Below are 21,844 nucleotides of genomic sequence, written 5' to 3'. Positions count from 1 at the left end.
TATGTTAAAACTTGAAACTTAAATAAAATAGGTGTGTACCTGTGAAGGTGCAGCCAAGTTAAAAAAAAAAAAAAAAAAATCTGTTCTTATCAGTTTAATATCTGATACGTCCCCTATCTGGGGACCATATATTAAATGGATTTTTGAGAACGGGGGCCGATTTCGAAGCTTGCTTCCGTCGCCCTATGCATTGACCCGATATGGCAGTATCTTCGGGTACAGTGCACCACCCCCTTACAGGGTTAAAAAGAAAGATTCCTACTTTCATTGCTACCTGCTTGCTGGCTAGCCAGCTAGCCAGCCCTGTGGGCCTTGCTGCTGCTGCAGCCAAAAAACAAAAGGTGGTGTCTGGCCGCTGTTGGAGCGTCCAGGCACAGGACTTCTGCTGCTGCTGACTAAATGGCCTCCTTAATTGGATCATTTGAGTAGCCAGCACACCTGTGCAGGTAGGGCATGACATGATAGGCAGCTGCCTTGATAGCGGGTGGGTGCTGAATGTTCCTAATTGACAAAATAAGATTAATGCTTATGAAGAAATATAAAATCTCATCCCTTCCCCAATATCGCGCCACACCCCTACCCCTTAATTCCCTGGTTGAACTTGATGGACATATGTCTTTTTTCGACCGTACTAACTATGTAACTATGTAACATAACATGGGGGGGGGGGGGGGGTCTCCTGGCTGTTCACACAGGTGTGTCATTGCTGTACATTGACCATGCATTGCTTCTGTGGTATTGCAAAGGCAAAGACAAATGCTTCCAGCCATCCATTGCACTAATGGATTGGTCATCAGCTGGCTGTCTATGTCCCGCATCAATATAGACCAAAGTACAGAGGGTTAGGCTATGCTATTGTGCACCTACCTGATGCATCAGAAGGTGCGAGGCCCTTGCTAAATTCTGTGCACAGACTTTGAGATCTATACTTTAGACTGTATCTAAACCTGCTCCAACATGGACTGACATTCTGGCCTACTTTCAGCCGATGCGACTTGTCTGTCGCTGAACAGTCGCTTTTTATGTATTCAGCACCTATGTATAATGTTGTAAAAATGCTCTAGAAGCTAAAGTCGCAGAAATGTCACACATATTTGGCCTGCAACTTTCTGTGCGACAAATTCAGACAGGAAAAATCAGTATAAATCCTTAGAAAATTATCCCCCAGTGTCTCCATCTGCTGGCGGTATTGAATAAGCATTGCTGCACTGATGGGGTATGCATTAGACGAAAAAAAAAGAAGAAAAAGAAGAATAATACGCCCAGAAAAGAGGCGAAAAGGAGAAAAACGTAAAAAAACGTGAAAAAAAGTAAGAGGAAGAGAAGGGAAAAAAAGGTGGAAATGGGTTTAAAAATGATTTCGGCGGAGAAATATATATATATATATATATATATATATATATATATATATATATATACGCGCACACACACACATATATATAAACGTATTCTCCGTTGAGATATTGCAGCCGCTGCTGTGTCCAGGCCCAGGAGCCTTAGCACTGTGCTGTGATGTCACTCAATACCACTGACATCACTAGGTGTAAACAACATCTCTCCTTTGCTGTGTATGTGACTATGGAGCTGTTTGGTGATGTCGTCTATTATGGCCTTCATAGAAGCAACAGGAGATTGTTGCATCCATCTAGAACCCTCAGAACTACAGTGCTATGATGTCACTCACTTCCACAGGCCTTGCAGAGTGTAAACAACAACAACCCAGCTTTGTTGTGTATGTAACCATAGGGATTTGTGATGTCACCTAGAACCTTCACAGCAGCGACAGCTTTATGAGGAGCATCAGCACTGCTCTGCCTGAGCAGAACCATCACCGCCATAGGTTGTCAAATAACCCGGGTTTAACCCACACAGGTAAGTCCAATGGGGTGCAGGCATGTCCTCTATGCTTACAGCTTCCCGTGGGTGTTGGTTTGATACCGTTTGGGGACAGCCAAGGAGGCATCTGCAGGCAACAAAGGTAGGTGTGTGCTTGTGTGTGTGTTTCCTATGCAGATCCTAAGCCCAGTGTCACATGCAAGTAGGAGGAGTAAGAAGGGTTCCTGGCAAATCCGGGTTATGGATTGCATTTAAAAAGGCCCCGTGGGAGTGCAATGGGCCCCTGTCTTGCTGCTTAGCAATAATGGTATGGGTTTAGGTTCTGCTGTGTGTACTGGTGGTTGACTGCCCCCCAGCCCAGAGTGTGCATGGAAAATTGTCTGGCAGCCTCCCTGACAGCAAGCAGTGATAGTGCCCATGAAGGGCACCTTGTTGGGCCCGCCCCTTTCACGGTTATCGCTTCTCGGCCTTTTGGCTAAGATCAAGTGTAGTATCTGCTCACTTGGTCTGGCTGGAAGGTTCCTGGGGTACCCGTGCCTTGGCCTTGGGGGATCGCTCTACCTATTTGGTGGAGCTTCACCCCCTTGCTGCTTTTGGGGTTACGGCTTACTCCCCAGGAAACGAGAAGTGATCACCAGGCAGCCACTGGGTCGCCTGGTTGCAAACAGAGGACGGAAGAAGATCTCGGCAGCTGAACAGACATGGCGGATATACCTGAATATGCTCGGGTCCAAAATGCTGTTCGATTTATCGTGGAGGAGCAAGCCAGAGGAGAAAAGAATCTGGACTTCTTAATCGTGGAGATCTTGTTTGGTCTGTTCCAAGTGCCAAGAATGGAGATCTTGACAGTCATGGATTACCCTCGAAAGGGGGTCTATGATGTTACTTTCAACAGCAAGTCTTTCTACAGAAAATTTTTGGAAACCTTGGAGAAAACCCGGAATCATCCAAAGATGGAAGGCATAAAATTGGTTGAGCACTTTGTGGACAATACCAAGCTGTTCACAGTTAAGATGTACTCGCCATACGCGAAAGAAAGTGACATCAAGCTCTTTTTGCAGGAATTTTGTGTGGAAGTAGAGGAAAGAGGTAAAGTCCTTAACCAACACCAGCTTTGGACAGGAAAATGGAAGTTCTTGTGCAGACTGAAAGAGGATGCGGGGGCGCCAGGAAGATTGTTGCTCCCACCAGCTCGGTTTAAAATAGGGAAGGACACAGGGGATTTATTTTTCCCAGAGATGGGAACTTTCTGCAAAAACTGCAAACAATACGGGCATGAAAGTTGTGGAAAGATAATATGTACCAAATGTCTAAAGGAAGGTCATGTCTTTTCTGAGTGTGGCCAAAGTAAGACCTGCAGGGCCTGTAAAAAGACTGGGCACTTCTTTAAAGACTGCCCGGAAAAATCTGAGGCTATGGAAGTTGGGGTGAAATTGAAGAGGAAGACAAAAGAAGAGAATATAGTTCCAGAGGCCAAAAAAGTTTCTGGCAAGAGCAAAGAAAAGTTGGACACAGGAAAAGAAATGGAAGAAGAAAGCGTAAGTGAGGCTTCTGAAGGGGAGCACACAGAGAAATTAAAGAAAATAATTCTCAGTGAGTATTTTTCTGGATATTTGGGTGAGGTGCTAGACCAAGCCCCAAAGGAAGAAAAAGAAATATTTGTTCAAGACCTAGTAAAATTTAAAATAAAAGTGAATACCCGGCTTGAAACTGTGAGGGGAAAAATAATGCAGTCCATGAAGCCTGATGTAAGGCGCTTCATGGTGACCTACCAAGTGTCACCATGGTTGGCAGTCCCTGTCAAAGAAGCTTTGAAGAGTGGAGCTCTTCAATTCGGTTTAATTGATTATTTGGCAGTTTTCGCATGGAGAAAGGGTTTCATTTTGGATTAAGGTTTATTTGAGTTATTGTTGTTAGTTGTTTTGTTGTTTTAATTTGTTTTATTCTGGAAATAAATAAAATAAAAAAATAAAAAAATAAAAAAAAGTTACCTGATGATGAGCACAAAAATCTAGTTCATATGAGATCTTAGAACTATGATTTAGTTCTGAGGGAAACTTAAAAAAATCTGTTCTTATCAGTTTAATATCTGATACGTCCCCTATCTGGGGACCATATATTAAATGGATTTTTGAGAACGGGGGCCGATTTCGAAGCTTGCTTCCGTCGCCCTATGCATTGACCCGATATGGCAGTATCTTCGGGTACAGTGCACCACCCCCTTACAGGGTTAAAAAGAAAGATTCCTACTTTCATTGCTACCTGCTTGCTGGCTAGCCAGCTAGCCAGCCCTGTGGGCCTTGCTGCTGCTGCAGCCAAAAAACAAAAGGTGGTGCTGCTGCTGCTTCTGCTGCTTCTGCTTCTGCTTGTGTCTGGCCGCTGTTGGAGCGTCCAGGCACAGGACTTCTGCTGCTGCTGACTAAATGGCCTCCTTAATTGGATCATTTGAGTAGCCAGCACACCTGTGCAGGTAGGGCATGACATGATAGGCAGCTGCCTTGATAGCGGGTGGGTGCTGAATGTTCCTAATTGACAAAATAAGATTAATGCTTATGAAGAAATATAAAATCTCATCCCTTCCCCAATATCGCGCCACACCCCTACCCCTTAATTCCCTGGTTGAACTTGATGGACATATGTCTTTTTTCGACCGTACTAACTATGTAACTATGTAACATAACATGGGGGGGGGGGGGTCTCCTGGCTGTTCACACAGGTGTGTCATTGCTGTACATTGACCATGCATTGCTTCTGTGGTATTGCAAAGGCAAAGACAAATGCTTCCAGCCATCCATTGCACTAATGGATTGGTCATCAGCTGGCTGTCTATGTCCCGCATCAATATAGACCAAAGTACAGAGGGTTAGGCTATGCTATTGTGCACCTACCTGATGCATCAGAAGGTGCGAGGCCCTTGCTAAATTCTGTGCACAGACTTTGAGATCTATACTTTAGACTGTATCTAAACCTGCTCCAACATGGACTGACATTCTGGCCTACTTTCAGCCGATGCGACTTGTCTGTCGCTGAACAGTCGCTTTTTATGTATTCAGCACCTATGTATAATGTTGTAAAAATGCTCTAGAAGCTAAAGTCGCAGAAATGTCACACATATTTGGCCTGCAACTTTCTGTGCGACAAATTCAGACAGGAAAAATCAGTATAAATCCTTAGAAAATTATCCCCCAGTGTCTCCATCTGCTGGCGGTATTGAATAAGCATTGCTGCACTGATGGGGTATGCATTAGACGAAAAAAAAGAAGAAAAAGAAGAATAATACGCCCAGAAAAGAGGCGAAAAGGAGAAAAACGTAAAAAAACGTGAAAAAAAAGTAAGAGGAAGAGAAGGGAAAAAAAGGTGGAAATGGGTTTAAAAGTGATTTCGGCGGAGAAATATATATATATATATATATATATATATATATATATATATATACGCGCACACACACACACATATATATAAACGTATTCTCCGTTGAGATATTGCAGCCGCTGCTGTGTCCAGGCCCAGGAGCCTTAGCACTGTGCTGTGATGTCACTCAATACCACTGACATCACTAGGTGTAAACAACATCTCTCCTTTGCTGTGTATGTGACTATGGAGCTGTTTGGTGATGTCGTCTATTATGGCCTTCATAGAAGCAACAGGAGATTGTTGCATCCATCTAGAACCCTCAGAACTACAGTGCTATGATGTCACTCACTTCCACAGGCCTTGCAGAGTGTAAACAACAACAACCCAGCTTTGTTGTGTATGTAACCATAGGGATTTGTGATGTCACCTAGAACCTTCACAGCAGCGACAGCTTTATGAGGAGCATCAGCACTGCTCTGCCTGAGCAGAACCATCACCGCCATAGGTTGTCAAATAACCCGGGTTTAACCCACACAGGTAAGTCCAATGGGGTGCAGGCATGTCCTCTATGCTTACAGCTTCCCGTGGGTGTTGGTTTGATACCGTTTGGGGACAGCCAAGGAGGCATCTGCAGGCAACAAAGGTAGGTGTGTGCTTGTGTGTGTGTTTCCTATGCAGATCCTAAGCCCAGTGTCACATGCAAGTAGGAGGAGTAAGAAGGGTTCCTGGCAAATCCGGGTTATGGATTGCATTTAAAAAGGCCCCGTGGGAGTGCAATGGGCCCCTGTCTTGCTGCTTAGCAATAATGGTATGGGTTTAGGTTCTGCTGTGTGTACTGGTGGTTGACTGCCCCCCAGCCCAGAGTGTGCATGGAAAATTGTCTGGCAGCCTCCCTGACAGCAAGCAGTGATAGTGCCCATGAAGGGCACCTTGTTGGGCCCGCCCCTTTCACGGTTATCGCTTCTCGGCCTTTTGGCTAAGATCAAGTGTAGTATCTGCTCACTTGGTCTGGCTGGAAGGTTCCTGGGGTACCCGTGCCTTGGCCTTGGGGGATCGCTCTACCTATTTGGTGGAGCTTCACCCCCTTGCTGCTTTTGGGGTTACGGCTTACTCCCCAGGAAACGAGAAGTGATCACCAGGCAGCCACTGGGTCGCCTGGTTGCAAACAGAGGACGGAAGAAGATCTCGGCAGCTGAACAGACATGGCGGATATACCTGAATATGCTCGGGTCCAAAATGCTGTTCGATTTATCGTGGAGGAGCAAGCCAGAGGAGAAAAGAATCTGGACTTCTTAATCGTGGAGATCTTGTTTGGTCTGTTCCAAGTGCCAAGAATGGAGATCTTGACAGTCATGGATTACCCTCGAAAGGGGGTCTATGATGTTACTTTCAACAGCAAGTCTTTCTACAGAAAATTTTTGGAAACCTTGGAGAAAACCCGGAATCATCCAAAGATGGAAGGCATAAAATTGGTTGAGCACTTTGTGGACAATACCAAGCTGTTCACAGTTAAGATGTACTCGCCATACGCGAAAGAAAGTGACATCAAGCTCTTTTTGCAGGAATTTTGTGTGGAAGTAGAGGAAAGAGGTAAAGTCCTTAACCAACACCAGCTTTGGACAGGAAAATGGAAGTTCTTGTGCAGACTGAAAGAGGATGCGGGGGCGCCAGGAAGATTGTTGCTCCCACCAGCTCGGTTTAAAATAGGGAAGGACACAGGGGATTTATTTTTCCCAGAGATGGGAACTTTCTGCAAAAACTGCAAACAATACGGGCATGAAAGTTGTGGAAAGATAATATGTACCAAATGTCTAAAGGAAGGTCATGTCTTTTCTGAGTGTGGCCAAAGTAAGACCTGCAGGGCCTGTAAAAAGACTGGGCACTTCTTTAAAGACTGCCCGGAAAAATCTGAGGCTATGGAAGTTGGGGTGAAATTGAAGAGGAAGACAAAAGAAGAGAATATAGTTCCAGAGGCCAAAAAAGTTTCTGGCAAGAGCAAAGAAAAGTTGGACACAGGAAAAGAAATGGAAGAAGAAAGCGTAAGTGAGGCTTCTGAAGGGGAGCACACAGAGAAATTAAAGAAAATAATTCTCAGTGAGTATTTTTCTGGATATTTGGGTGAGGTGCTAGACCAAGCCCCAAAGGAAGAAAAAGAAATATTTGTTCAAGACCTAGTAAAATTTAAAATAAAAGTGAATACCCGGCTTGAAACTGTGAGGGGAAAAATAATGCAGTCCATGAAGCCTGATGTAAGGCGCTTCATGGTGACCTACCAAGTGTCACCATGGTTGGCAGTCCCTGTCAAAGAAGCTTTGAAGAGTGGAGCTCTTCAATTCGGTTTAATTGATTATTTGGCAGTTTTCGCATGGAGAAAGGGTTTCATTTTGGATTAAGGTTTATTTGAGTTATTGTTGTTAGTTGTTTTGTTGTTTTAATTTGTTTTATTCTGGAAATAAATAAAATAAAAAAATAAAAAAATAAAAAAAAGTTACCTGATGATGAGCACAAAAATCTAGTTCATATGAGATCTTAGAACTATGATTTAGTTCTGAGGGAAACTTAAAAAAATCTGTTCTTATCAGTTTAATATCTGATACGTCCCCTATCTGGGGACCATATATTAAATGGATTTTTGAGAACGGGGGCCGATTTCGAAGCTTGCTTCCGTCGCCCTATGCATTGACCCGATATGGCAGTATCTTCGGGTACAGTGCACCACCCCCTTACAGGGTTAAAAAGAAAGATTCCTACTTTCATTGCTACCTGCTTGCTGGCTAGCCAGCTAGCCAGCCCTGTGGGCCTTGCTGCTGCTGCAGCCAAAAAACAAAAGGTGGTGCTGCTGCTGCTTCTGCTGCTTCTGCTTCTGCTTGTGTCTGGCCGCTGTTGGAGCGTCCAGGCACAGGACTTCTGCTGCTGCTGACTAAATGGCCTCCTTAATTGGATCATTTGAGTAGCCAGCACACCTGTGCAGGTAGGGCATGACATGATAGGCAGCTGCCTTGATAGCGGGTGGGTGCTGAATGTTCCTAATTGACAAAATAAGATTAATGCTTATGAAGAAATATAAAATCTCATCCCTTCCCCAATATCGCGCCACACCCCTACCCCTTAATTCCCTGGTTGAACTTGATGGACATATGTCTTTTTTCGACCGTACTAACTATGTAACTATGTAACATAACATGGGGGGGGGGGGGGGGGTCTCCTGGCTGTTCACACAGGTGTGTCATTGCTGTACATTGACCATGCATTGCTTCTGTGGTATTGCAAAGGCAAAGACAAATGCTTCCAGCCATCCATTGCACTAATGGATTGGTCATCAGCTGGCTGTCTATGTCCCGCATCAATATAGACCAAAGTACAGAGGGTTAGGCTATGCTATTGTGCACCTACCTGATGCATCAGAAGGTGCGAGGCCCTTGCTAAATTCTGTGCACAGACTTTGAGATCTATACTTTAGACTGTATCTAAACCTGCTCCAACATGGACTGACATTCTGGCCTACTTTCAGCCGATGCGACTTGTCTGTCGCTGAACAGTCGCTTTTTATGTATTCAGCACCTATGTATAATGTTGTAAAAATGCTCTAGAAGCTAAAGTCGCAGAAATGTCACACATATTTGGCCTGCAACTTTCTGTGCGACAAATTCAGACAGGAAAAATCAGTATAAATCCTTAGAAAATTATCCCCCAGTGTCTCCATCTGCTGGCGGTATTGAATAAGCATTGCTGCACTGATGGGGTATGCATTAGACGAAAAAAAAGAAGAAAAAGAAGAATAATACGCCCAGAAAAGAGGCGAAAAGGAGAAAAACTTAAAAAAACGTGAAAAAAAAGTAAGAGGAAGAGAAGGGAAAAAAAGGTGGAAATGGGTTTAAAAGTGATTTCGGCGGAGAAATATATATATATATATATATATATATATATATATATATATACGCGCACACACACACATATATATAAACGTATTCTCCGTTGAGATATTGCAGCCGCTGCTGTGTCCAGGCCCAGGAGCCTTAGCACTGTGCTGTGATGTCACTCAATACCACTGACATCACTAGGTGTAAACAACATCTCTCCTTTGCTGTGTATGTGACTATGGAGCTGTTTGGTGATGTCGTCTATTATGGCCTTCATAGAAGCAACAGGAGATTGTTGCATCCATCTAGAACCCTCAGAACTACAGTGCTATGATGTCACTCACTTCCACAGGCCTTGCAGAGTGTAAACAACAACAACCCAGCTTTGTTGTGTATGTAACCATAGGGATTTGTGATGTCACCTAGAACCTTCACAGCAGCGACAGCTTTATGAGGAGCATCAGCACTGCTCTGCCTGAGCAGAACCATCACCGCCATAGGTTGTCAAATAACCCGGGTTTAACCCACACAGGTAAGTCCAATGGGGTGCAGGCATGTCCTCTATGCTTACAGCTTCCCGTGGGTGTTGGTTTGATACCGTTTGGGGACAGCCAAGGAGGCATCTGCAGGCAACAAAGGTAGGTGTGTGCTTGTGTGTGTGTTTCCTATGCAGATCCTAAGCCCAGTGTCACATGCAAGTAGGAGGAGTAAGAAGGGTTCCTGGCAAATCCGGGTTATGGATTGCATTTAAAAAGGCCCCGTGGGAGTGCAATGGGCCCCTGTCTTGCTGCTTAGCAATAATGGTATGGGTTTAGGTTCTGCTGTGTGTACTGGTGGTTGACTGCCCCCCAGCCCAGAGTGTGCATGGAAAATTGTCTGGCAGCCTCCCTGACAGCAAGCAGTGATAGTGCCCATGAAGGGCACCTTGTTGGGCCCGCCCCTTTCACGGTTATCGCTTCTCGGCCTTTTGGCTAAGATCAAGTGTAGTATCTGTTCTTATCAGTTTAATATCTGATACGTCCCCTATCTGGGGACCATATATTAAATGGATTTTTGAGAACGGGGGCCGATTTCGAAGCTTGCTTCCGTCGCCCTATGCATTGACCCGATATGGCAGTATCTTCGGGTACAGTGCACCACCCCCTTACAGGGTTAAAAAGAAAGATTCCTACTTTCATTGCTACCTGCTTGCTGGCTAGCCAGCTAGCCAGCCCTGTGGGCCTTGCTGCTGCTGCAGCCAAAAAACAAAAGGTGGTGCTGCTGCTGCTTCTGCTGCTTCTGCTTCTGCTTGTGTCTGGCCGCTGTTGGAGCGTCCAGGCACAGGACTTCTGCTGCTGCTGACTAAATGGCCTCCTTAATTGGATCATTTGAGTAGCCAGCACACCTGTGCAGGTAGGGCATGACATGATAGGCAGCTGCCTTGATAGCGGGTGGGTGCTGAATGTTCCTAATTGACAAAATAAGATTAATGCTTATGAAGAAATATAAAATCTCATCCCTTCCCCAATATCGCGCCACACCCCTACCCCTTAATTCCCTGGTTGAACTTGATGGACATATGTCTTTTTTCGACCGTACTAACTATGTAACTATGTAACATAACATGGGGGGGGGGGGGGGTCTCCTGGCTGTTCACACAGGTGTGTCATTGCTGTACATTGACCATGCATTGCTTCTGTGGTATTGCAAAGGCAAAGACAAATGCTTCCAGCCATCCATTGCACTAATGGATTGGTCATCAGCTGGCTGTCTATGTCCCGCATCAATATAGACCAAAGTACAGAGGGTTAGGCTATGCTATTGTGCACCTACCTGATGCATCAGAAGGTGCGAGGCCCTTGCTAAATTCTGTGCACAGACTTTGAGATCTATACTTTAGACTGTATCTAAACCTGCTCCAACATGGACTGACATTCTGGCCTACTTTCAGCCGATGCGACTTGTCTGTCGCTGAACAGTCGCTTTTTATGTATTCAGCACCTATGTATAATGTTGTAAAAATGCTCTAGAAGCTAAAGTCGCAGAAATGTCACACATATTTGGCCTGCAACTTTCTGTGCGACAAATTCAGACAGGAAAAATCAGTATAAATCCTTAGAAAATTATCCCCCAGTGTCTCCATCTGCTGGCGGTATTGAATAAGCATTGCTGCACTGATGGGGTATGCATTAGACGAAAAAAAAGAAGAAAAAGAAGAATAATACGCCCAGAAAAGAGGCGAAAAGGAGAAAAACTTAAAAAAACGTGAAAAAAATGTAAGAGGAAGAGAAGGGAAAAAAAGGTGGAAATGGGTTTAAAAGTGATTTCGGCGGAGAAATATATATATATATATATATATATATATATATATATATATATACGCGCACACACACACATATATATAAACGTATTCTCCGTTGAGATATTGCAGCCGCTGCTGTGTCCAGGCCCAGGAGCCTTAGCACTGTGCTGTGATGTCACTCAATACCACTGACATCACTAGGTGTAAACAACATCTCTCCTTTGCTGTGTATGTGACTATGGAGCTGTTTGGTGATGTCGTCTATTATGGCCTTCATAGAAGCAACAGGAGATTGTTGCATCCATCTAGAACCCTCAGAACTACAGTGCTATGATGTCACTCACTTCCACAGGCCTTGCAGAGTGTAAACAACAACAACCCAGCTTTGTTGTGTATGTAACCATAGGGATTTGTGATGTCACCTAGAACCTTCACAGCAGCGACAGCTTTATGAGGAGCATCAGCACTGCTCTGCCTGAGCAGAACCATCACCGCCATAGGTTGTCAAATAACCCGGGTTTAACCCACACAGGTAAGTCCAATGGGGTGCAGGCATGTCCTCTATGCTTACAGCTTCCCGTGGGTGTTGGTTTGATACCGTTTGGGGACAGCCAAGGAGGCATCTGCAGGCAACAAAGGTAGGTGTGTGCTTGTGTGTGTGTTTCCTATGCAGATCCTAAGCCCAGTGTCACATGCAAGTAGGAGGAGTAAGAAGGGTTCCTGGCAAATCCGGGTTATGGATTGCATTTAAAAAGGCCCCGTGGGAGTGCAATGGGCCCCTGTCTTGCTGCTTAGCAATAATGGTATGGGTTTAGGTTCTGCTGTGTGTACTGGTGGTTGACTGCCCCCCAGCCCAGAGTGTGCATGGAAAATTGTCTGGCAGCCTCCCTGACAGCAAGCAGTGATAGTGCCCATGAAGGGCACCTTGTTGGGCCCGCCCCTTTCACGGTTATCGCTTCTCGGCCTTTTGGCTAAGATCAAGTGTAGTATCTGTTCTTATCAGTTTAATATCTGATACGTCCCCTATCTGGGGACCATATATTAAATGGATTTTTGAGAACGGGGGCCGATTCCGAAGCTTGCTTCCGTCGCCCTATGCATTGACCCGATATGGCAGTATCTTCGGGTACAGTGCACCACCCCCTTACAGGGTTAAAAAGAAAGATTCCTACTTTCATTGCTACCTGCTTGCTGGCTAGCCAGCTAGCCAGCCCTGTGGGCCTTGCTGCTGCTGCAGCCAAAAAACAAAAGGTGGTGCTGCTGCTGCTTCTGCTGCTTCTGCTTGTGTCTGGCCACTGTTGGAGCGTCCAGGCACAGGACTTCTGCTGCTGCTGACTAAATGGCCTCCTTAATTGGATCATTTGAGTAGCCAGCACACCTGTGCAGGTAGGGCATGACATGATAGGCAGCTGCCTTGATAGCGCGTGGGTGCTGAATGTTCCTAATTGACAAAATAAGATTAATGCTTATGAAGAAATATAAAATCTCATCCCTTCCCCAATATCGCGCCACACCCCTACCCCTTAATTCCCTGGTTGAACTTGATGGACATATGTCTTTTTTCGACCGTACTAACTATGTAACTATGTAACATAACATGGGGGGGGGGGGGGTCTCCTGGCTGTTCACACAGGTGTGTCATTGCTGTACATTGACCATGCATTGCTTCTGTGGTATTGCAAAGGCAAAGACAAATGCTTCCAGCCATCCATTGCACTAATGGATTGGTCATCAGCTGGCTGTCTATGTCCCGCATCAATATAGACCAAAGTACAGAGGGTTAGGCTATGCTATTGTGCACCTACCTGATGCATCAGAAGGTGCGAGGCCCTTGCTAAATTCTGTGCACAGACTTTGAGATCTATACTTTAGACTGTATCTAAACCTGCTCCAACATGGACTGACATTCTGGCCTACTTTCAGCCGATGCGACTTGTCTGTCGCTGAACAGTCGCTTTTTATGTATTCAGCACCTATGTATAATGTTGTAAAAATGCTCTAGAAGCTAAAGTCGCAGAAATGTCACACATATTTGGCCTGCAACTTTCTGTGCGACAAATTCAGACAGGAAAAATCAGTATAAATCCTTAGAAAATTATCCCCCAGTGTCTCCATCTGCTGGCGGTATTGAATAAGCATTGCTGCACTGATGGGGTATGCATTAGACGAAAAAAAAGAAGAAAAAGAAGAATAATACGCCCAGAAAAGAGGCGAAAAGGAGAAAAACGTAAAAAAACGTGAAAAAAAAGTAAGAGGAAGAGAAGGGAAAAAAAGGTGGAAATGGGTTTAAAAGTGATTTCGGCGGAGAAATATATATATATATATATATATATATATATATATATATATATATATACGCGCACACACACACATATATATAAACGTATTCTCCGTTGAGATATTGCAGCCGCTGCTGTGTCCAGGCCCAGGAGCCTTAGCACTGTGCTGTGATGTCACTCAATACCACTGACATCACTAGGTGTAAACAACATCTCTCCTTTGCTGTGTATGTGACTATGGAGCTGTTTGGTGATGTCGTCTATTATGGCCTTCATAGAAGCAACAGGAGATTGTTGCATCCATCTAGAACCCTCAGAACTACAGTGCTATGATGTCACTCACTTCCACAGGCCTTGCAGAGTGTAAACAACAACAACCCAGCTTTGTTGTGTATGTAACCATAGGGATTTGTGATGTCACCTAGAACCTTCACAGCAGCGACAGCTTTATGAGGAGCATCAGCACTGCTCTGCCTGAGCAGAACCATCACCGCCATAGGTTGTCAAATAACCCGGGTTTAACCCACACAGGTAAGTCCAATGGGGTGCAGGCATGTCCTCTATGCTTACAGCTTCCCGTGGGTGTTGGTTTGATACCGTTTGGGGACAGCCAAGGAGGCATCTGCAGGCAACAAAGGTAGGTGTGTGCTTGTGTGTGTGTTTCCTATGCAGATCCTAAGCCCAGTGTCACATGCAAGTAGGAGGAGTAAGAAGGGTTCCTGGCAAATCCGGGTTATGGATTGCATTTAAAAAGGCCCCGTGGGAGTGCAATGGGCCCCTGTCTTGCTGCTTAGCAATAATGGTATGGGTTTAGGTTCTGCTGTGTGTACTGGTGGTTGACTGCCCCCCAGCCCAGAGTGTGCATGGAAAATTGTCTGGCAGCCTCCCTGACAGCAAGCAGTGATAGTGCCCATGAAGGGCACCTTGTTGGGCCCGCCCCTTTCACGGTTATCGCTTCTCGGCCTTTTGGCTAAGATCAAGTGTAGTATCTGTTCTTATCAGTTTAATATCTGATACGTCCCCTATCTGGGGACCATATATTAAATGGATTTTTGAGAACGGGGGCCGATTTCGAAGCTTGCTTCCGTCGCCCTATGCATTGACCCGATATGGCAGTATCTTCGGGTACAGTGCACCACCCCCTTACAGGGTTAAAAAGAAAGATTCCTACTTTCATTGCTACCTGCTTGCTGGCTAGCCAGCTAGCCAGCCCTGTGGGCCTTGCTGCTGCTGCAGCCAAAAAACAAAAGGTGGTGCTGCTGCTGCTTCTGCTGCTTCTGCTTCTGCTTGTGTCTGGCCGCTGTTGGAGCGTCCAGGCACAGGACTTCTGCTGCTGCTGACTAAATGGCCTCCTTAATTGGATCATTTGAGTAGCCAGCACACCTGTGCAGGTAGGGCATGACATGATAGGCAGCTGCCTTGATAGCGGGTGGGTGCTGAATGTTCCTAATTGACAAAATAAGATTAATGCTTATGAAGAAATATAAAATCTCATCCCTTCCCCAATATCGCGCCACACCCCTACCCCTTAATTCCCTGGTTGAACTTGATGGACATATGTCTTTTTTCGACCGTACTAACTATGTAACTATGTAACATAACATGGGGGGGGGGGGGGTCTCCTGGCTGTTCACACAGGTGTGTCATTGCTGTACATTGACCATGCATTGCTTCTGTGGTATTGCAAAGGCAAAGACAAATGCTTCCAGCCATCCATTGCACTAATGGATTGGTCATCAGCTGGCTGTCTATGTCCCGCATCAATATAGACCAAAGTACAGAGGGTTAGGCTATGCTATTGTGCACCTACCTGATGCATCAGAAGGTGCGAGGCCCTTGCTAAATTCTGTGCACAGACTTTGAGATCTATACTTTAGACTGTATCTAAACCTGCTCCAACATGGACTGACATTCTGGCCTACTTTCAGCCGATGCGACTTGTCTGTCGCTGAACAGTCGCTTTTTATGTATTCAGCACCTATGTATAATGTTGTAAAAATGCTCTAGAAGCTAAAGTCGCAGAAATGTCACACATATTTGGCCTGCAACTTTCTGTGCGACAAATTCAGACAGGAAAAATCAGTATAAATCCTTAGAAAATTATCCCCCAGTGTCTCCATCTGCTGGCGGTATTGAATAAGCATTGCTGCACTGATGGGGTATGCATTAGACGAAAAAAAAGAAGAAAAAGAAGAATAATACGCCCAGAAAAGAGGCGAAAAGGAGAAAAACTTAAAAAAACGTGAAAAAAATGTAAGAGGAAGAGAAGGGAAAAAAAGGTGGAAATGGGTTTAAAAGTGATTTCGGCGGAGAAATATATATATATATATATATATATATATATATATATATATATACGCGCACACACACACATATATATAAACGTATTCTCCGTTGAGATATTGCAGCCGCTGCTGTGTCCAGGCCCAGGAGCCTTAGCACTGTGCTGTGATGTCACTCAATACCACTGACATCACTAGGTGTAAACAACATCTCTCCTTTGCTGTGTATGTGACTATGGAGCTGTTTGGTGATGTCGTCTATTATGGCCTTCATAGAAGCAACAGGAGATTGTTGCATCCATCTAGAACCCTCAGAACTACAGTGCTATGATGTCACTCACTTCCACAGGCCTTGCAGAGTGTAAACAACAACAACCCAGCTTTGTTGTGTATGTAACCATAGGGATTTGTGATGTCACCTAGAACCTTCACAGCAGCGACAGCTTTATGAGGAGCATCAGCACTGCTCTGCCTGAGCAGAACCATCACCGCCATAGGTTGTCAAATAACCCGGGTTTAACCCACACAGGTAAGTCCAATGGGGTGCAGGCATGTCCTCTATGCTTACAGCTTCCCGTGGGTGTTGGTTTGATACCGTTTGGGGACAGCCAAGGAGGCATCTGCAGGCAACAAAGGTAGGTGTGTGCTTGTGTGTGTGTTTCCTATGCAGATCCTAAGCCCAGTGTCACATGCAAGTAGGAGGAGTAAGAAGGGTTCCTGGCAAATCCGGGTTATGGATTGCATTTAAAAAGGCCCCGTGGGAGTGCAATGGGCCCCTGTCTTGCTGCTTAGCAATAATGGTATGGGTTTAGGTTCTGCTGTGTGTACTGGTGGTTGACTGCCCCCCAGCCCAGAGTGTGCATGGAAAATTGTCTGGCAGCCTCCCTGACAGCAAGCAGTGATAGTGCCCATGAAGGGCACCTTGTTGGGCCCGCCCCTTTCACGGTTATCGCTTCTCGGCCTTTTGGCTAAGATCAAGTGTAGTATCTGTTCTTATCAGTTTAATATCTGATACGTCCCCTATCTGGGGACCATATATTAAATGGATTTTTGAGAACGGGGGCCGATTCCGAAGCTTGCTTCCGTCGCCCTATGCATTGACCCGATATGGCAGTATCTTCGGGTACAGTGCACCACCCCCTTACAGGGTTAAAAAGAAAGATTCCTACTTTCATTGCTACCTGCTTGCTGGCTAGCCAGCTAGCCAGCCCTGTGGGCCTTGCTGCTGCTGCAGCCAAAAAACAAAAGGTGGTGCTGCTGCTGCTTCTGCTGCTTCTGCTTGTGTCTGGCCACTGTTGGAGCGTCCAGGCACAGGACTTCTGCTGCTGCTGACTAAATGGCCTCCTTAATTGGATCATTTGAGTAGCCAGCACACCTGTGCAGGTAGGGCATGACATGATAGGCAGCTGCCTTGATAGCGCGTGGGTGCTGAATGTTCCTAATTGACAAAATAAGATTAATGCTTATGAAGAAATATAAAATCTCATCCCTTCCCCAATATCGCGCCACACCCCTACCCCTTAATTCCCTGGTTGAACTTGATGGACATATGTCTTTTTTCGACCGTACTAACTATGTAACTATGTAACATAACATGGGGGGGGGGGGGGTCTCCTGGCTGTTCACACAGGTGTGTCATTGCTGTACATTGACCATGCATTGCTTCTGTGGTATTGCAAAGGCAAAGACAAATGCTTCCAGCCATCCATTGCACTAATGGATTGGTCATCAGCTGGCTGTCTATGTCCCGCATCAATATAGACCAAAGTACAGAGGGTTAGGCTATGCTATTGTGCACCTACCTGATGCATCAGAAGGTGCGAGGCCCTTGCTAAATTCTGTGCACAGACTTTGAGATCTATACTTTAGACTGTATCTAAACCTGCTCCAACATGGACTGACATTCTGGCCTACTTTCAGCCGATGCGACTTGTCTGTCGCTGAACAGTCGCTTTTTATGTATTCAGCACCTATGTATAATGTTGTAAAAATGCTCTAGAAGCTAAAGTCGCAGAAATGTCACACATATTTGGCCTGCAACTTTCTGTGCGACAAATTCAGACAGGAAAAATCAGTATAAATCCTTAGAAAATTATCCCCCAGTGTCTCCATCTGCTGGCGGTATTGAATAAGCATTGCTGCACTGATGGGGTATGCATTAGACGAAAAAAAAGAAGAAAAAGAAGAATAATACGCCCAGAAAAGAGGCGAAAAGGAGAAAAACGTAAAAAAACGTGAAAAAAAAGTAAGAGGAAGAGAAGGGAAAAAAAGGTGGAAATGGGTTTAAAAGTGATTTCGGCGGAGAAATATATATATATATATATATATATATATATATATATATATATATACGCGCACACACACACATATATATAAACGTATTCTCCGTTGAGATATTGCAGCCGCTGCTGTGTCCAGGCCCAGGAGCCTTAGCACTGTGCTGTGATGTCACTCAATACCACTGACATCACTAGGTGTAAACAACATCTCTCCTTTGCTGTGTATGTGACTATGGAGCTGTTTGGTGATGTCGTCTATTATGGCCTTCATAGAAGCAACAGGAGATTGTTGCATCCATCTAGAACCCTCAGAACTACAGTGCTATGATGTCACTCACTTCCACAGGCCTTGCAGAGTGTAAACAACAACAACCCAGCTTTGTTGTGTATGTAACCATAGGGATTTGTGATGTCACCTAGAACCTTCACAGCAGCGACAGCTTTATGAGGAGCATCAGCACTGCTCTGCCTGAGCAGAACCATCACCGCCATAGGTTGTCAAATAACCCGGGTTTAACCCACACAGGTAAGTCCAATGGGGTGCAGGCATGTCCTCTATGCTTACAGCTTCCCGTGGGTGTTGGTTTGATACCGTTTGGGGACAGCCAAGGAGGCATCTGCAGGCAACAAAGGTAGGTGTGTGCTTGTGTGTGTGTTTCCTATGCAGATCCTAAGCCCAGTGTCACATGCAAGTAGGAGGAGTAAGAAGGGTTCCTGGCAAATCCGGGTTATGGATTGCATTTAAAAAGGCCCCGTGGGAGTGCAATGGGCCCCTGTCTTGCTGCTTAGCAATAATGGTATGGGTTTAGGTTCTGCTGTGTGTACTGGTGGTTGACTGCCCCCCAGCCCAGAGTGTGCATGGAAAATTGTCTGGCAGCCTCCCTGACAGCAAGCAGTGATAGTGCCCATGAAGGGCACCTTGTTGGGCCCGCCCCTTTCACGGTTATCGCTTCTCGGCCTTTTGGCTAAGATGAAGTGTAGTATCTGTTCTTATCAGTTTAATATCTGATACGTCCCCTATCTGGGGACCATATATTAAATGGATTTTTGAGAACGGGGGCCGATTTCGAAGCTTGCTTCCGTCGCCCTATGCATTGACCCGATATGGCAGTATCTTCGGGTACAGTGCACCACCCCCTTACAGGGTTAAAAAGAAAGATTCCTACTTTCATTGCTACCTGCTTGCTGGCTAGCCAGCTAGCCAGCCCTGTGGGCCTTGCTGCTGCTGCAGCCAAAAAACAAAAGGTGGTGCTGCTGCTGCTTCTGCTGCTTCTGCTTCTGCTTGTGTCTGGCCGCTGTTGGAGCGTCCAGGCACAGGACTTCTGCTGCTGCTGACTAAATGGCCTCCTTAATTGGATCATTTGAGTAGCCAGCACACCTGTGCAGGTAGGGCATGACATGATAGGCAGCTGCCTTGATAGCGGGTGGGTGCTGAATGTTCCTAATTGACAAAATAAGATTAATGCTTATGAAGAAATATAAAATCTCATCCCTTCCCCAATATCGCGCCACACCCCTACCCCTTAATTCCCTGGTTGAACTTGATGGACATATGTCTTTTTTCGACCGTACTAACTATGTAACTATGTAACATAACATGGGGGGGGGGGGGTCTCCTGGCTGTTCACACAGGTGTGTCATTGCTGTACATTGACCATGCATTGCTTCTGTGGTATTGCAAAGGCAAAGACAAATGCTTCCAGCCATCCATTGCACTAATGGATTGGTCATCAGCTGGCTGTCTATGTCCCGCATCAATATAGACCAAAGTACAGAGGGTTAGGCTATGCTATTGTGCACCTACCTGATGCATCAGAAGGTGCGAGGCCCTTGCTAAATTCTGTGCACAGACTTTGAGATCTATACTTTAGACTGTATCTAAACCTGCTCCAACATGGACTGACATTCTGGCCTACTTTCAGCCGATGCGACTTGTCTGTCGCTGAACAGTCGCTTTTTATGTATTCAGCACCTATGTATAATGTTGTAAAAATGCTCTAGAAGCTAAAGTCGCAGAAATGTCACACATATTTGGCCTGCAACTTTCTGTGCGACAAATTCAGACAGGAAAAATCAGTATAAATCCTTAGAAAATTATCCCCCAGTGTCTCCATCTGCTGGCGGTATTGAATAAGCATTGCTGCACTGATGGGGTATGCATTAGACGAAAAAAAAGAAGAAAAAGAAGAATAATACGCCCAGAAAAGAGGCGAAAAGGAGAAAAACGTAAAAAAACGTGAAAAAAAAGTAAGAGGAAGAGAAGGGAAAAAAAGGTGGAAATGGGTTTAAAAGTGATTTCGGCGGAGAAATATATATATATATATATATATATATATATATATATATATATATATACGCGCACACACACACATATATATAAACGTATTCTCCGTTGAGATATTGCAGCCGCTGCTGTGTCCAGGCCCAGGAGCCTTAGCACTGTGCTGTGATGTCACTCAATACCACTGACATCACTAGGTGTAAACAACATCTCTCCTTTGCTGTGTATGTGACTATGGAGCTGTTTGGTGATGTCGTCTATTATGGCCTTCATAGAAGCAACAGGAGATTGTTGCATCCATCTAGAACCCTCAGAACTACAGTGCTATGATGTCACTCACTTCCACAGGCCTTGCAGAGTGTAAACAACAACAACCCAGCTTTGTTGTGTATGTAACCATAGGGATTTGTGATGTCACCTAGAACCTTCACAGCAGCGACAGCTTTATGAGGAGCATCAGCACTGCTCTGCCTGAGCAGAACCATCACCGCCATAGGTTGTCAAATAACCCGGGTTTAACCCACACAGGTAAGTCCAATGGGGTGCAGGCATGTCCTCTATGCTTACAGCTTCCCGTGGGTGTTGGTTTGATACCGTTTGGGGACAGCCAAGGAGGCATCTGCAGGCAACAAAGGTAGGTGTGTGCTTGTGTGTGTGTTTCCTATGCAGATCCTAAGCCCAGTGTCACATGCAAGTAGGAGGAGTAAGAAGGGTTCCTGGCAAATCCGGGTTATGGATTGCATTTAAAAAGGCCCCGTGGGAGTGCAATGGGCCCCTGTCTTGCTGCTTAGCAATAATGGTATGGGTTTAGGTTCTGCTGTGTGTACTGGTGGTTGACTGCCCCCCAGCCCAGAGTGTGCATGGAAAATTGTCTGGCAGCCTCCCTGACAGCAAGCAGTGATAGTGCCCATGAAGGGCACCTTGTTGGGCCCGCCCCTTTCACGGTTATCGCTTCTCGGCCTTTTGGCTAAGATCAAGTGTAGTATCTGTTCTTATCAGTTTAATATCTGATACGTCCCCTATCTGGGGACCATATATTAAATGGATTTTTGAGAACGGGGGCCGATTTCGAAGCTTGCTTCCGTCGCCCTATGCATTGACCCGATATGGCAGTATCTTCGGGTACAGTGCACCACCCCCTTACAGGGTTAAAAAGAAAGATTCTTACTTTCATTGCTACCTGCTTGCTGGCTAGCCAGCTAGCCAGCCCTGTGGGCCTTGCTGCTGCTGCAGCCAAAAAACAAAAGGTGGTGCTGCTGCTGCTTCTGCTGCTTCTGCTTGTGTCTGGCCGCTGTTGGAGCGTCCAGGCACAGGACTTCTGCTGCTGCTGACTAAATGGCCTCCTTAATTGGATCATTTGAGTAGCCAGCACACCTGTGCAGGTAGGGCATG

At 45.5% G+C, this 21,844-nt stretch overlaps 9 non-coding genes and 2 pseudogenes across 9 annotated transcripts; all 11 read left to right on the top strand.

Moving 5' to 3' along the window:
- The first annotated feature begins 35 nt into the window (after positions 1-35).
- On the top strand, positions 36-232 carry LOC130325515 (U2 spliceosomal RNA). The gene has a single exon (XR_008870321.1). It is a non-coding gene; the product is annotated as a U2 spliceosomal RNA (small nuclear RNA).
- Positions 233-2,291: 2,059 nt separating this feature from the next.
- On the top strand, positions 2,292-2,444 carry LOC130325528 (U2 spliceosomal RNA; annotated as a pseudogene).
- A 1,428-nt stretch (positions 2,445-3,872) lies between these two features.
- Positions 3,873-4,056, top strand: LOC130325509 (U2 spliceosomal RNA). Its single transcript, XR_008870316.1, has one exon. It is a non-coding gene; the product is annotated as a U2 spliceosomal RNA (small nuclear RNA).
- Positions 4,057-6,146: 2,090 nt separating this feature from the next.
- On the top strand, positions 6,147-6,299 carry LOC130325527 (U2 spliceosomal RNA; annotated as a pseudogene).
- A 1,428-nt stretch (positions 6,300-7,727) lies between these two features.
- On the top strand, positions 7,728-7,911 carry LOC130325508 (U2 spliceosomal RNA). Its single transcript, XR_008870315.1, has one exon. It is a non-coding gene; the product is annotated as a U2 spliceosomal RNA (small nuclear RNA).
- A 2,090-nt stretch (positions 7,912-10,001) lies between these two features.
- Positions 10,002-10,192, top strand: LOC130325438 (U2 spliceosomal RNA). Its single transcript, XR_008870259.1, has one exon. It is a non-coding gene; the product is annotated as a U2 spliceosomal RNA (small nuclear RNA).
- Positions 10,193-12,282: 2,090 nt separating this feature from the next.
- LOC130325461 (U2 spliceosomal RNA) lies at positions 12,283-12,473 on the top strand. The gene has a single exon (XR_008870280.1). It is a non-coding gene; the product is annotated as a U2 spliceosomal RNA (small nuclear RNA).
- A 2,087-nt stretch (positions 12,474-14,560) lies between these two features.
- Positions 14,561-14,751, top strand: LOC130325436 (U2 spliceosomal RNA). The gene has a single exon (XR_008870258.1). It is a non-coding gene; the product is annotated as a U2 spliceosomal RNA (small nuclear RNA).
- Positions 14,752-16,840: 2,089 nt separating this feature from the next.
- Positions 16,841-17,031, top strand: LOC130325460 (U2 spliceosomal RNA). Its single transcript, XR_008870279.1, has one exon. It is a non-coding gene; the product is annotated as a U2 spliceosomal RNA (small nuclear RNA).
- Positions 17,032-19,116: 2,085 nt separating this feature from the next.
- Positions 19,117-19,307, top strand: LOC130325485 (U2 spliceosomal RNA). The gene has a single exon (XR_008870302.1). It is a non-coding gene; the product is annotated as a U2 spliceosomal RNA (small nuclear RNA).
- A 2,092-nt stretch (positions 19,308-21,399) lies between these two features.
- LOC130325435 (U2 spliceosomal RNA) lies at positions 21,400-21,590 on the top strand. The gene has a single exon (XR_008870257.1). It is a non-coding gene; the product is annotated as a U2 spliceosomal RNA (small nuclear RNA).
- The last annotated feature ends 254 nt before the right edge of the window (positions 21,591-21,844 follow it).

This window comes from Hyla sarda, unplaced genomic scaffold (genome assembly GCF_029499605.1).
Source record: "Hyla sarda isolate aHylSar1 unplaced genomic scaffold, aHylSar1.hap1 scaffold_272, whole genome shotgun sequence".
Classification (NCBI taxonomy): domain Eukaryota; kingdom Metazoa; phylum Chordata; class Amphibia; order Anura; family Hylidae; genus Hyla; species Hyla sarda.
This window is presented reverse-complemented; position numbering and strand designations above follow the sequence as displayed.